Source organism: Phascolarctos cinereus, unplaced genomic scaffold, assembly GCF_003287225.1.
Source record: "Phascolarctos cinereus isolate Bilbo 61053 unplaced genomic scaffold, phaCin_HiC Scaffold_726;HRSCAF=1367, whole genome shotgun sequence".
Classification (NCBI taxonomy): domain Eukaryota; kingdom Metazoa; phylum Chordata; class Mammalia; order Diprotodontia; family Phascolarctidae; genus Phascolarctos; species Phascolarctos cinereus.
In genome coordinates, this window is record NW_027556098.1 from 39,483,856 (window position 1) to 39,495,842 (window position 11,987).

The 11,987-nt window shown below is 34.5% G+C and overlaps 1 pseudogene across 1 annotated transcript in view; it reads left to right on the forward strand.

The window, feature by feature from the left end:
- The window catches only part of LOC110200873 (bifunctional phosphoribosylaminoimidazole carboxylase/phosphoribosylaminoimidazole succinocarboxamide synthetase-like), a 193,131-nt pseudogene extending 182,605 nt beyond the window's left edge, over positions 1-10,526 (forward strand). The window contains exons 3-4 of the transcript XR_013482839.1: positions 6,560-6,756; positions 6,897-10,526. The product of XR_013482839.1 is annotated as a bifunctional phosphoribosylaminoimidazole carboxylase/phosphoribosylaminoimidazole succinocarboxamide synthetase-like (transcript). The remainder of the gene's footprint in view (positions 1-6,559; positions 6,757-6,896) is intronic.
- Positions 10,527-11,987: the final 1,461 nt, after the last annotated feature.

An 11,987-nucleotide genomic window follows, 5' to 3' on the forward strand; every position in this document is an offset into this window, starting at 1 on the left:
CTCTGCCCCACCCCTCATAGAAGTGAGGGACTCCATATCCACCAATGAGGAGAGAGTCCCATACCAATGGGTTACAAAATTAATGTTTTGGATGTGTGGAATTTATTTTATAATATATATCAAGAATAAATTTTTGAAAAATTATTATCAAGATATGAATATTAACAACATTTGTTAGGGCTTTCAAAATATATTATTTTTACACTTAAGTATAATTCACTAGCCTCTATTTTGACTTTCATCTTTCCAAGTGAAGGATAATTCTTTAAAAATGCTAAATTTGGAGTTATCAAGGTTTAAATCAAATGGGATCTCAGAGACAGCATCATTTTTCAAAAACTTATGTTATTCTTAAATTATAGTCAGAAAAAAGAAGGCTCTACTGCTGGCACTCTTTTGGAAGACTCTAGAGGTAAGTCCATGAATCCTCTTCTGCTTAATTCTTTCTTGAACTCATTCTTAGATGAATATGGAAGATATCTGTCTCTGCTTCTCGTCCCTCTCCTTTCCAACCCTTCCTCCACGTAGTTGAACACAGATTAAAAAATAAAGTATTAGCAAAGAGACTAAAACAAAATAACACAAAAATTATATGCCATGACCTGGTTGAATTTATACTAGGAATACAGGGTTGTTTTTCTGTGAGGAAAAATATAAATTTAATTAACCATGTTAATAAGAAATCACCAAAATTCATATGATTACATGAACATATGCACAAAAAAAACTTTTTGAAAAAGTATAACACCTATTTCTGTTTAAAAATAAAACACTAGAAAACATAGAAGTAAATGGGCTTTTTCTTAAAATTATATATATATATATACACACACACACACCCATATACATACATGCATATACACATGTGTATATACACATACATGCACATGTTGTATGTTATAAATGCACATATGCATGTATATGTATGTATATCAAGAGCAACAATTATTATAATGAAGATGAGCTAGAATTTTTTCCAATAAACTCACGGGTGAAATATGGATGTCCATTGGAACCACTTCTATTTGACATAGCAATAGAACAAGAAAAAGAAATTGAGTAGATAATTAAGTGAAGAAGAAATTAAATTATCACTTTTTTCTGATGATATGACGGTATATTTAAAGAATAAGAATTAACTTTAGTTGAATGAAATTAATTCAAAAATTAACAGCTTCCTTATTAATGAGCACTTTGTAATTGAATCTACAGAAGAATATGTTTCAATAGTTTGATTTTAAAATATTTTGTGATTTCTATAGTTATTTTGAATGAGATTACCTTTTCTATTACCGTCTCTTGGATTTTTTTGATATTATACAGGAATGCCATTGATTTCTTTAGGTATACTTCATAGCCTACAATTTTGCTGAAGTTATTAAGTGACTCAATTAAGATTTTTGCTGATTCCCTAGAATTTTCTAAGTGATCCATCATGTCATCATCAAATAGGCACAGTTATATTTCTTTCTTTCTTTTGCCTATCTTTGTGCTTTCAATTGCCTTCTTTTATTTCTTGCCATTTCTAGCATTTTAATGATGATGATGATGATGATAACAATTATAGCTAGCATTTACATGGTACTTGATGGTTTTCAAAATATTGTACAAATTTTATTTCATTTTATCCTCACAACAATACTAAGAGGCAGTTGCTATTATTATCTTCATTTTACAGATGAGGAAACTGAGATGGGCAGTGGTTGAATAACTTATGCAGGGTCACACAGCTAGTGTCTGAGGCTGGATTTGAACTCAGGTATTCCCGATTCCAGGTCCAGTGCTCTTTCCACCATAGCACCTGGAAATAAATTAAATAATTGTGGGGAGAGTAAGCATCCTTGCTCTACTCTATTTGTTGGGAAACTTCTTATAATATCTCCATTGCATATAATAGTTGCTTTTAGTTTTAGGTAGATTCTTTTTATGACATTGAAAAAGTTCTCTCTATATTGTGGTCCTCTCCATACTGTGTATGGTTTTTACTATAAGTGAATATTGTACTTTGTCAAAGGTTTTTCTTCATCTATTAAAATAATCATCTGATTTGGGATCTTCTACTTTATAGCATGTTTATTGTTTTTCCTAATGTTGAAATATCCTTTTCTCTCTAGCATAAATCCAACATGATTATGATGAATGATTTTATGGGTAAATTGCTATATTCTGACACAATTTTATTTTAAACTTTTGAATTAATATTCCTTAATAGTGTTGGTTAATACCTCTTTTTTGCTTTATCTCTCTCTGGTTTATGTAATAGAACTATATTTGTCTCCAAAAAGAGTATAGTTACATGCTTTCCTTCTCACATTTTGAAAAATAATTGTCCTTTAAAAGCTTGATAGAATTATCCTGTGAATCCATCTGGGCCAGGAGCTGCTTTTTTTCTGGGTTTTTGTTGCTATTGTTGTTGTTTGTTGTCTGTTTTCCTTTGTTATTTAGCTAGTTCTATTTCTTTGGAGATTGGATTATTTAAGGTCTCTGATCTTTTTAGCTCAGTATTTTATTTTTTTAAGGTATTCTTCTGTTTCTTTTGTCTTCTTTGTTTTCTGAGAACATAATTGTGCCTAATAGTTTCTGATCATTATTTTTATTTCTTGTGGTGTTGTTATGATTTCACCTTGTTCATTTGTTATTTTGTTAATTTGATTTTGTCCTCTTTTTAATCAGTTTTTCTAAAAGTTTATCAGTTGTATTAATCTTTCCAAAGAATCAGCTTTTCTATAATCTTTTCATTTCAAATTTATTGATTTCTCCTTGAATTTTCAGCATCTCCTCCTTTTGGTGTTTCTTTTGTTTTGTTTTGTTTTTTACATCTGCTGGCTTTCTAACTTTTAAAAATGCATATTTAGTTCATTAATCCTTACTTTTCCAGTTTGGTAATGTCTGCTTTTTGGTACATAATTTTCCCCACTGAGGACTACTTTAGTTACATCCCAAAATTTTTGGCATGTTGTTTCATCATTATCATTTTCAATTATATAATTATTAATTGTGTTGATGATTTATTCTTTGACCCACTTATAATTTAAGATTATATTTTTGCATATGTCTTTGAGTCTGTGTCTTTTGCTTATACTCCTTGAACATATTACATTTTTTCTTATATTATTTTCTATAAGGGATGTGTTTACTATTTCTGTCTTCTTGTATTTATTTGTGATATCTCTATGCCCTAATTCATGATTGTTTTTTGTTAAAATTCCAGGTCATTCTAAGAAATACGTATGTTCTTTAGTAATTCTATTTAGAAGATGCTGTAAGTCTTTTAACTCTAGTTTTATTCAGCAGTTTTTTCAATCCTTTTGATTTTGTGGATGTTAGATTTGTCAAAAACTGATAGAGGGACATAAAATTTTCCTATTATTATTGTGTTATTGTCTATGCCTTCATGTAATTCAATTAATTTTTCCTTTATAAATTTAGACTCTAAGGTATTTGGAGTATATAAGTTTAAAATTAATATCTGTTTGCTCCCTGTGTTTCCAATCAATATAGTGTAATTTCCTTGTTAATCTCTATTTATATTGTAAATTTTCACTTTTTACTTTATCTGATGATAGAATCACAACTCCTTCTTTTTTGGATTCACCTGAAGTATATGTAGTGTCCTCAAATTTATTCTGCATATGTATGTATGTGTGTTTTGTGTGTGTGTGTGTGTGTGTGTGTGTGTATGTGTATATATATATATATATATATATATGTATATATATATGTATACATATTTGCTTTCTAAGTATGTTTCTTGTAAGTAACAGACTGTGGAGTTTTGTTTTCCAGTTTTTCACTTTATTTTCTTTTATTTGATTGTATAATTCATTCACATTTAAAGTTATGAGATTTAGATTTACATTTTCCTACATTTTTCTTTAATTTTGCTTTTCTTGAATTTGGATAACTTGTTGTTATACTTCCTCTTCAAAGACAGTATTTTTCCTCCTTGGTTTTTTTTGCTTAATCTACTTTAAGGCAATCCTATTCTCACACACTTCATTCCTTTCACTCACAAGTGCCCTTTCCTCCTATTTGTCACCCCTTTCCCTAGTTTTTGGATTTTTACTTATGTAACAGGAATTTGGAGTATGCTGAGACTACCTAATATGGACGCATCCCCTTGGGACCTGGCTGGGAAAAAAAAAACATTTTGTCTTGTCTTACCATAGAAGTGACAGCAGTCTCTTTCTATTGCCTGAACAACTGGAACTTCCTGCATCCTTAAATCTGACTGAAGCACTGTTTCTCTCTTTCTAGAGGTATCCAGAGATGAAGAACTCATTAATTCACAGCAGGGACACAATGTAGTAAGCTGTAGAGGAAAGTGTCAGGATCTCTTCCCTTTCCTTTAGGCCTTGAGACCCTAAGATATGGGCTTGAAGTTTTGGTTTCATTTCAGAGAAAGCAGAGAGAGTAAAGATAAAAGCCATTGACAGAGCATATGATCTAATGTTTAGGGAGAAATGGAAACCAAATAAAGAAGAAAGAAAATTCAATAAGAAGAAATTGAAGAGGAGGTATTAAAAATGAAAGAAAACAGGCAATTGAGAATAGTGGTCTGCACCATTAGTCCTCGCTGTTGGCTGAGTTCTAAGCTTCAGCAAGGGTAAAGCTGATTTGCTGTCTACCAAATACACACACACATCTATATGGATATACCTATATCTATATCCCTCCATCTGTCTATCTATCTATCTATCTATCTATCTATCTATCTATCTATCTATCTATCTATCTATCTATCTATGACATCCATTTGGTAAGCTCCTAGGAGGGGAAGGCCACCAGGCTTGCTAACAATGAGTGAATCAATTCAAATCTTAAAAACAAAGAAAAAAACTGCATTAGATCTTACCAGTCTTCCCAGGTTTTTCCATAGCACTCATATTTGTTATTTCTTATGGCACAATAATGTTTCATTCTATTTATATGCCATAATTTATATAACAATTCTCCAGTCACTGGACACTATTTCCAGTTCTTTTCTACCACAAAGTTAAAGCTATGAATATGATGATATTTGTGGACCCCCCTGTTCTTGATTTACTAGATGTATATGCCTGCTTGTAGGATCTCTGCGTTAAAGGTATGAGTATTTCAGTCATTTGTTGAAGAATTCCATATTATTTCCCAGAAGAGTTGAACCAAGCCATAGCTCTATTAGAAGTATGACCCTCCAAAATGGACTATTTCTGTCCTTTGTCATCATTGTCAATTTGGCAGTTATGAAGTAAAACTTCAGAAATGTCTTAATTTACATTTTTCTTGTCATCAGTGATCTGGAGCGGTCAGTTTGCAACACTTTTTAGAACTGTTTTGATATCAGATTTTTAAGAGATATTTGATACAAAGATTTCCCCAATTCATAATTTCCCTCATTATCTTAGTTGCATTAATTTTATTCATTGGAAAGGTTTTCAGGGGGCAGCTAGGTGGCACAGTGGATAGAGCACTGGTCCTGGATTCAGGAGGACCTGAGTTCAAATCCGGCCTCAGACACACAACACTTACTAGCTGTGTGACCCTGGGCAAGTCACTTAACCCCATTGCCTAGCCAAAAAGAAAGAAAGAAAGGTTTTCATATAATGAAAATTATATCTCTTATCCTGCATAGTCTCAGTAGATAGAAGTATATAGCAGAAAATAAGTGTTTAGTTTGAATTCTGAGAATCTGTTTTCAAATGTGACCTCTTCCTTTGTAACCTTTGGAAAAGCCACTTTGTCACTATGGGCATCAGTGTCTTCATCTGTAAAATGAGAGAGTTGTAAAAGATGACCACTAAGGTCTTTTCCAAGTCTATGTCTATGATTCTAAGACGTATATCCTTTTTAATATGCAGAATTCTCCTTCTAGTCATAATTTTGAAAGCTAACTTCCTCTAAATTCTCCAGTTAGCTTTTTTAAAAATTATATGACTTTTTTATTTATCCACTTGGAATTTATTGTAGTGTATGGTAGAGATCAGTTGTTCTAAATCTATTTTTTGCCAAGCTACTTTTCATTTTTTCCAGCAGTCCTTATAAAAAGAAAAATGAAGGCTTTCCCCTAAGGAATTTATGCTGTTGCCTAAATTAAATAACTAGTTTACTTGTTCAGTTGTTTCTGATTATCATCTAGCTATCCCATTCCTGTGATTTACTTCTCTGTTTTCAACCAATACCAAAATATATTGTTTATTATTGATTTTTATTATTGATTGAGTTCTGAAAACACTATCCCTTCTACATTCCTACCTTTTTTCATCATTTCATTTGTGATTATTTACTTTTTTGTCCTTCAAATGAATTTTGCTCAGTTTTATAAAGTGATCCCTTATTCATTTGATTGGCATTAAACTTGTAACTGAGGTAGTGTCATCATTGTCCCCACCAAAAAAAATTAGCAAAGAATACCCTTCCAATTATTTGTCTTAATAAACTGTGAAGAATCTTTTTAAACTGTATTTATATTTTGAGTATATCTTGGTTGTATTGACTCTATGTTATTATGGATTTTAACTTTTAAAATGGCACATATCAAGCCTGCTATTCCTAACCTCTTCTCTCTCCTCCTCCCCAGGTTCCTGTGGTCCTCTCATTAGCCATACTGCAGCCAGGGAAATGACAGCCACAGAAGTACTGAAGATTGGTAAGAAAAGGGCAAAACAAAAGAAGTCTATGAGTTGTTGAATAGTCCTGTAAAAGTCTTCTTGTAGTCTAAAAACTAGATGATAGCAGGCAATGCAGCTAGAAAAAAATCACCTGGGGGGCAGCTAGGTGGCACAATGGATAGAGCTCCAGCCTTGGAGTCGGGAGGACCTGTGTTCAAATCCAGCCTCAGACACATGATGCTTACTAGTTGTGTGACCCTGGGCAAGTCACTTAACCCCATTGCCTAAAAAAAAAAAAAGAAAAAGAAAAAAATCACCCGGAAGGAAAAGCTGCACTCTCAAAATTACCAACTATATTATTGAGTTGTCACTGTAAGCAGGTATCAAAACCACTTTCACAAAAAAAAAAATGTGGTGAGATAGCTTTTATTGTACCTCAATATGAAATTATTCCAATTGAATGGGTTTATGGAAAAATTGCAACTGGTTCTTTTCTCAAAAATCCTGGTGGCAAAGAACACAAGTTCTACCCACCTAAAGTGGAATTATTTTTCAAGAATGATGCCAACAATGATCCACAGTGGTCTAAGAACAGCTTATTGCTGCAAAATGGTGTTTTGCTGGATTTAACATAGGTCAGACTAAAGGGTATCATGAATCATTCTACACAAGGTATTTTTGAAATACTGGAAAAATACTGGTTACCTAAGAAACATGCCTGACATGAAGATTGAATTTGGTGTTGGCATAACTACAAAATAAATTGTTCTTGCTGATGTTACTGATAATGATCCCTGGAAGCTCTGGCCATCTGGGTGATAAAACCCAACAGAAAGACAAGCAGTCATACCAGGACTTTAAGGAAGTGACTCCTCAAGGCCTCCAGATGATGAAGGAAAACTTTGAATGGGCTGCAGAGAGAGTGAGATTGCCTCAAAAAGTGGAAAATCTATGCAGAGTTGTGGTATTGATTGGCACAACTTCTGACCTTGGTCATTATGAAAAAATTAAGGTTTGTGGAAACTATGGAATTCCATGTGAACTTTGAGTAGCATCTTCCCATTTAAGGGCCAGATGAAAGTCTACAGATTAAAGCAAATTCTGAAAAAGACGGTGTTCCCACTACACTTGTGGTAGTAGCTGGCAGATAACAATGGTTTGGAATCAGTGATGTCTGGTAACACTGTATATCCAGTAGTCAACTTTCTGCCCCTTATATCTGATAGGGGAGCTCAGCATGTATGTTCCTCATTTTTATTTTCTAGTGGTCTTGTCTGTTCAACTATACTTGTAGCAGAGGAAGCAGCTCAATTTGTAGCTGAGATATTTGGATTAAATAACCATTTGTTATGGGCTAAACTTCAAGGAAGCATATTACATGCATGGGTTTCCTTGAAGCAGGTGGATAAGAAATTCAAAGAGTGCAATTTATAAGAAGAATGCAGTGCATTTTAAAAAGTGGAAAATAAAAAAAATTATAATTTAGCTTCAAAAAATTACAAATCAGGCAAGAGAAAAGATAATTCTAGATATGGAGCCAAGATGGCCAAGAAAAGGCAGCGATTCACCTGAGCTCTCCCCAAAACCCCTCCAAATACCTTTAAATAATGTCATAAAGCAATTCCTGGAGTTGCTGAACCTGCAAAAGGATGGGCCACAATAATTTTCCAGCTAACAGCAATTTAGAAGGTCAGTAGGAAACATCCATTGCATGGAGGTGAGGGTGGAATACAGTCCAGCACAAGCCACATCAGCATGGACCCGGCCCCAGCAAACCAGGAGCAGGCCTTGAAAGCCCTGCATTAGCAATGGCAGCAGCTGCTTCCAGAGCTCAGCACACAGAAGTTAAGGGGCTTAAACAACTGGTCAGTAGGAGACTAAAGGGATCTCTTTGCTCTGAGTTGCAGTCCTGGGTGGCAATCCCCGGACAAGGAGGAACACTAACACACTAGAACTGGTGGCCACGATGCAGCAGTAATCCTCATCACATTCCAGGGCAGAAAAGAGCGCTCGTGGTCACTCACAGGCCAGAGCACAGGCCAGGAGAGGAGTAAATACACCTCTCCTTAGATCACGCCACCTTGGAAGAACTGAAAACTTACACGTCCCTAGGAGGATCTCTGAAAACAGCTGCACAAAATTCTTAAAGTTTGGGACAGTACATTCTCCGCCCTGGATGCAGAACGTAACTTTAACAAAGAATTAAAAGTCAAGACATGGACCGGAAAAATGAGCAAACAGAAAAAATTCTCACCTAAGAAAGTTACTATGGTGACAAGGAAGATCAAAACACATGCTCAGAAGACAACAAAGTCAAAGCTCCAACATCCAAAGCCTCCAAGAAAATTATGAATTTGTCTCAGGCCATGGAAGAGCTCAAAAAGGGGTTTGAAAATCAAGTAAGAGATGTAGGAGAAATATGGGGAAGAGAAATGAGAGTGATGCAAGAAAATAATAATAAAAAAAGAGTCACACCTTAATAAAGAAGAAACAAAAAAAAAACTGAAGAAAATAACATTTTTAAAAAACAGAATAGGCCAAATGGTAAAAGAGGCACAAAAATCCACTGAAGAAAAACAACTCTTTAAAAACTAGAATTGGCCAAATAAGAAAAAAGGTATAAAAGCTTACTGAAGAAAATGATTCCTTAAAAATTAGGATTGAGCAAATGGAAGCTAGTGACTTTATGAGAAACGGAGGAACATAAAATGAAACCAAGAGAATGGAAAAACAGAAGACAATGTGAAATATCTCCTTGGAAAAACAACTGAACTGGAAAATACATCCAGGAGAGAGAATTTAAAAATTATTGGACTACCTGAAAGGCCTGATCAACAAAAGAATATAGACATCATCTTTCAAGAAATTGTCAAGGAAAACTGCCCTGATATTTTGAACCAGAGGGTAAAATAGAAAGGGAAAGAATCCACTGATCCCCTCCTGAGGAGATCCCAAAATGGAAACCCAGGAATATTATAGCCAAATTCCAGAGCTCTCAGGTCAAGGAGAGAGTATTTCAAGCAGCCAAAGAGAAACAAAATTATCATGGAGCCTCAGTCAGGATAATACAAGATTTAGCAGCTTCCACATTAAAGGATTGGGGGGGGGGAGGTTAGAATATGATATTCTGGAGGGCAAAGGAGCTAGGATTACAACCAAGAATCACCTATCCAGCAAAATCAAGTATAATCCTTCAGAGGAAAAAATGTACATTGTATGAAACAGGGGACTTTCAAGCATTCTTGATGAAAAGACCAGAGCTGAATAGGAAATTTGACTTTCAAATTCAACACTCAAGAGTAGCATTTAAAAAAAAGGTAAAAATGAAAGGGAAATCATAAGGGACTTAATAAGGTTAAACTGTTTACATTCTTACATGGGAAGATGACACTTGTAACTCATAAAAACTTTCTCATTATTAGGGCAGTTAAAAGGAGTATACATAGACAAAGGACACAGATGTGAGTTGAATATTAAAGGATGATATCTAAAAAATAAAATTAACGGGGGAGAAAGAGGAATGTACCTGGAGAAAGGGAAAGGGAGGGGTAGATTGGAGTAAATTATCTCACATAAATGAGGCAAGAAAAAGCTTTTACAGCAAAGGGGAAGGAAGGGAAGAGGAGTGACTGAACCTTACTGTCATCAGAATTGGTTCAAAGAGGAAATAAAATAAACAATTGGGTATAGAAATCTATCTTGCCCTAAAGGAAAGGAGAAAGGGAAGAGAACAAGAGAAGAGTGGGAGGGGGTGATAGGAGAGAGGCCATATGGGTGGAGGCAGTAGTCAGAAGCAAAACACTTTTGAGGATGGACAGGGTGAAAGGAAAGAGAGAGGAGAATAAATAGGAGGTGGAGGAAAAGAATGGAGGGAAATACATTTAGCAATAGTAACTGTGAAAAAAAAATTTTGAAGCACATTTCTCTGATAAAGACCTCATTTCTCAAATATATACATAACTGAGTCAAATCTGTAAAGAATAAGATCCATTGCTTGACTGATAAGTGATCAAAAGATATGAACAGTTTTCAGATGAAGTAATCAAAGCTATCTATAGCCATATTTAAAAAAATGTTCTAAATCACTATTGATCGGAGAAATGCAAATTAAAACAATTCTGAGGTACTACCTCATACCTATTAAATTGACTAATAGTACAGAAAAGGAAAATGACAAATGTTGGAGGGAATGTGGGGAAAATGAGACTAAAGTCTAATGCACTGTTGGTGGAGTTGTGAATTGTTTTAACCATTCTGTAAGGCAATTTGGAACTATGCCCAAAGGGCTATAAAATCAAGTATACATACCTTTTAAGCTAGCAATATTACTACTAGGTCTGTATCCCAAAAGAGATTTTAAAAAAAGGAAAAGGACCTATATGTGCAAAAATATTTATAGCAGCTCTTTTCTGGTGGCAAAGAATTGAAAATTGAGGGCATGCCCATCAATTGGGGAATGGCTGAACAAATTGTGCTATGTGATTATGATGAAATACTCTTGTTCTGTAAGAAATGATGAGCAGCAGGAAGGGAATAACATAATCAGTTAAGTATAGAAATCTAACTTGCCCTATAGGCAGTAGGAGGGAAAAAGGAAAAGAAAAGGGAGGGGGGATAAAAGGAGGGAAGAAGCAAAAAGGATAAAGGGGAAGAAAAGAGAAAGGGCTAATAGAAGGGAGGAGGGATAAAAGGAGGGAAGAAGCAAAAAGGATAAAGGGGAAGAAAAGAGAAAGGGCTAATAGAAGGGAGGAGGGACTGAAGGAGGCAGTGGTCAAAAGCAAAACACTAGTGGGGGGGGAAAAGGAGAAAGAAAAGCATAAACAGGGGAAAAAGGATGGAGAAAAAGACACAGATAGTAATCATAACTGTGAATGTGAATGGGATGAACTCTCCCATAAACAGAAATGGATTGCAGAATGGATTAAAAACCATAATCCTACAATATGTTGTTTACAGGAAACACATTTGAAAAAGAGTGACACATACAGGGTAAAGGTAAAAGGCTGGAGCAGAATATATTATGCTTCAGCTGAAGTAAAAAAAGCAGGGGTAGCAATCCTGATCTCAGACAAAGCAAAAGCAAAAATAGATCTAATCAAAAGAGATAAGGAAGGAAACTACATCCTGCTAAAAGGCACCATAGACAATGAAGTAATATCATTACTAAATATATATGCACCAAATGGTATAGCATCCAAATTCTTAGAGGAGAAGTTCAGGGAGTTACAGGAAGAAATAGACAGCAAAACTATACTAGTGGGGGACCTGAACCTCCCCCTCTCTGCACTAGATAAATCTAACCACAAAATAAACAAGAAAGAAGTTAAGGAGGTGAATAGAACATTAGAAAAGTTAGGTATGATAGACCTCTGGAGAAAACTGAATGGGGATAGAAAG